The sequence below is a fragment of the Austrofundulus limnaeus genome, unplaced genomic scaffold (genome assembly GCF_001266775.1).
Source record: "Austrofundulus limnaeus strain Quisiro unplaced genomic scaffold, Austrofundulus_limnaeus-1.0 Scaffold4, whole genome shotgun sequence".
NCBI lineage: Eukaryota > Metazoa > Chordata > Actinopteri > Cyprinodontiformes > Rivulidae > Austrofundulus > Austrofundulus limnaeus.
Window position 1 is genome coordinate 866,876 of NW_013952406.1, and position 4,026 is coordinate 870,901.

General features: G+C 38.5%; 1 protein-coding gene across 4 annotated transcripts in view; it reads left to right on the forward strand.

The window, feature by feature from the left end:
* The window catches only part of asic2 (acid-sensing (proton-gated) ion channel 2), a 369,375-nt gene that overhangs the window by 351,376 nt on the left and 13,973 nt on the right, over positions 1-4,026 (forward strand). The window lies entirely within an intron of this gene.

Below are 4,026 nucleotides of genomic sequence, written 5' to 3' on the forward strand. Positions count from 1 at the left end.
CCCATATCCAGCAGTCACAGTGCGAGGGGCGGGGTACACCCTGGACAGGTCGCAAGTCCATCACAGTGAAATAATTTGATTTTTATAATATTGTGGTTTGGCTTTGCGTAATTCAGCAACACATTTATTTCGGTAACTGTTTAAACGAGACCGATTTTCAGAAGTTTTTGATATTCTATAAGTTTTCATTGAAGAAGCTTTCAACTTTAGGAGATGTATTAATTATAGAGGCATTCAACCATGGAATTTTATTTTTCCCACTGAGGATTGTGTGGACATTCCTATGCTCACGTATGGCCACAAACTGTGGGTAGTGACCGAAAGAACAAAATCGCAGATACAGGCAGTCAAAATGTAGTATTAGTAGTAGTAGTAGTAGTAGTAGTAGTAGTAGTAGTAGTATTTATTATAAATTTGTCATACACCACAAAAGGTGCCCAACCCACATGGGCTTATAAGACACATTCAAAGGTGCTGACAGAGACCAGTCAACCTTCTTTAATGAGAACATAGAGAACATTTTCGATCCTCTGGAACGGAGTGAAATCATCCAGTTTCCAATGCTAGAGGCAAAGTACCTCTAAGCTGTGCACACTGACCTCTGTTTAGTTAAATTACATGTATCATAAAGCTCAGGTCCACAAGCATCCTTTATTAGGATATAAGTTTGCAATTTTCAGCCCATTTACACTTATAAACTTAAAACAAACAGTTTGTTCAATATTAAATTTCAACCTCTTTCTATAAATGTACTGAAAATCAGCCTCCTCAAATATCTTCTCAGTTTGTCTAGCCCAAACCCACATCTATTGGACAAAATTAGTTTTCTCCGCAGGGTAGCTGGACTCTCCCTTAGAGAGTTTTATACAATAAAACCACGATGACCATTCTACGGAGTGTCTTTATATTTTTGTTTCTGCCTTTGGTAAAATAAAGAATTCCATAACAACTTAGAGACAGGAGAGACTCAGAGCAGAGCTGCTCCTCCACATCCAGAGGAGCCAGTTGAGGTGGTTCTTCTGACTCCTCCATCGAGGTGCTTCAGACGTGTCCGACTGGGAGGAGACCCCTGGGAAGACCCAGCAGAGACTCTCTTAGTCAGTCTGACCTGACTCAGAATAAGCAGAAGATAATGAATGGGTGGATAAACCTTTTTTATTGACATGTTGGAGAAAACAAACCTAACTCCAGCTGCTTGATGCACTTTGAATCAAACCTCTGAGGAAAAAAACATCCTGCTGTGATTCTTCACCTCCCCTTTCCTCTGCAGAGCCGCTGAGAGCAAACACTGTACGTCGAAAACACATCAAGACCGTAATGATCGGTTCAATGTTCTAAACTGTGTCTTGTGAAGCATATTGGGGCCAAAATTTGTGATTAATGGATCTCCCTGACAGATACCAGTCTGTCRGCCTGAGAAAACGAGTTTAACAAAGAGTTTAAATTAACAAAATTTGCGCTAATAGCATTAGGCGTACATCAAAGCAGTTTTAATCAAGCGAGCCTCGGGCACAAAATGCACGGCCCACTAAAAAGAATGAACGAGTCCCCACACAGTAATTTTATATTCAAGCTCTCCAAATTCAGAATGGCCTGGCTGTGAGCTTTTAAATGCAACTAAAAGGGCATACTGTTCTGTTAAATGAGAAACTCTCTGTTCATGGACAAAAAATAGTCGTTATTCCATGAAGACTCTTAATTCAGGCTCACTTTTTATTTTCTTTTCTTTTCTTTTCTTTTTTTTATTATTATTATTTTTTTTTGTAGTGCTGCAGGTTCACTCTGTTTGGAAAATACAATAACACATGAATGGGGAGTTTTGCTCAGATTTGTTGTTCAGTTTTAACCAAATGTGTAGAATTTGCAGTTCAGCTCACAGAGCCGGCACTAATGGGATGACCTGCTATCAACTTTTTAACAACATCCCTGGTTGGCAAAGTTCTACGGCCTAATTAAAGTGTTGCTATAGTAAAACAGGGAAATGGAGCATTGATTAATACCACACTGAGTGAGCCACAAGCTTCTGCTTTTATTAGATAGACCATAATCAGGTCAGCAGGCCCCGACGCACTAAAAAGTGATATTGAACTCCTCGGATTATCTGATTACAGAGAAAAAATCAGATCCTGGATCAGCTACACCTGACTTTAATTAGGCCAGAAGTGAAGATTAGCTGAGATGTGAAGGAGATTGTAAAGGTTGAGGATTGCAGAGCAGCATGTTTTTTTAAAGTCTGACATAATTAATAGCTCCTGAATGTCAGAATACGGCTTCTATTGGCTGCTGGCGTGGAGACGGGCGTGTGTAATTATTACAGGAAACTATAGCTGCACACAGATGGCTACAGGCTTGTGGACACTGGAACATCCAGCTGGCGAGATCGGCTTTTGAATTGAGTTAAAATTTATTATCCTGCTGTAATTATTTGTAAAAATGATTGTATCTGTGGAGCTGCAACCTGAAAGCAGGGTTATAATGGAGCGGGGTTTAAAAACAAGCCAATTATTCTGGCAGAATGTTGCTTTTTGATTCATCCCAGAAAAAAAAAACAGATCTTTTGGCAGAAGACGGGCTGAAGTGACATTGAAGGAAACTGGGATGGGTGATGGATCCAGAGCCCGGCTGGACCTCGCTGCCTGTGTTGTGGAGCAGATGGGGCTTGGTGCTGCTCAACCTGGTGTTCCTCGTTTGTCGTCTGTTGCCCCAGCCTTCAGAGCCACAGGAGCATTTGTACTCGCGCTCCTCYCTGCGTGTTGTGGGTTTTTCTGACTGAGCCTGGCTAACTGTTGGATTGGTTTTTTCACTGCCAACACTCCTCTGCTGTGCAACACTTGGGCTGTAACATGGAGAGACCATATCTGTGGGTTTATCAAGTACTTTTCTGTTGGGTTTTTTTTTGTTTGTTTGTTTGTTTTGTTTTTTTGTGTGTAAAAAGAAATATTTTTGACTTTTTATTCAGGATATTGAAACTAATTTATCAATGTGAAGAACTGGTCCTGTCATTACTTTGGATTATGAACAAATCAAGTAGCAGAATCATCTGTTTTGGTGAAAATCAGATTGAGAAGTCTCTAATAACCACCTGGCACATTGAAATCCAGTCTGGTCTTATGGTTAAATGTGAAATTAACAAAACACCAGAAATGTCAACATTTGTGTTGATTTTTGTTTTGTTATAAACATTATAAAGCTGTATAGTTGAGAACACTYGTCCTCCATCATTCACTGTTCAAATCAAAACTGTTTTATTTGTCACACACAGTATTACACAGTATGACTTTTTGTGAGGGATCTGCACACATGGGCTAAGAAACGTAAGTTTAAATGTAAACAAAATTAATTGAAATGCAGAGCATGCAAAATGATAAAAAATAACAAAAAAATTCTGATAAATCATTTCACACGCATCTCATGTGGAGGCTTAATTAATGACATGTGCTAACAGTAAGTTAGGAATGGAGAAAAAACATAAACAGCAAAAAACAAACAAAAAATGAGTGGTGCTTTTCAAAATAAGAGCATGACATGATGTAAACTACATGTGGAATCAGGTGTTCTTTTTACGTTGTTGGATGTTTTTGTTGTAAGTAAATTTTTGTTGCTCAGTCAGCCTCTTTGTTTTTATAAATAAATCCTTTTCCTTTGACTTCTTGAGTTTTGCCTGCTCCCTGGGTTTTTTACACACGACTGTAACAATTTAATGTTTTAAACAGTTCATAGAAAATGTCTGAACACACGTAGTTTTTATTATGTTTGCAGAGTTTTTCCTACATTGTTCGTCTCAGTTGCTGTCACACTTAATTAAAATCTTCAAATTGTTTGCAAACTCTTTGTARTGTCACGGCTGTCCTGGTTCAAACAGAAATTAAACATCAACTTATTTTGACTTCTTTCACCCAGAGTCTCACTGCTGGAGTTTACCTCAAATCCCACCCAGAACACACAGTGTACAGATTTAGGTATATTTTATATATTCTTTATTTTGAACAAAATAAAAAAAAGAATACACACACACACACACACACA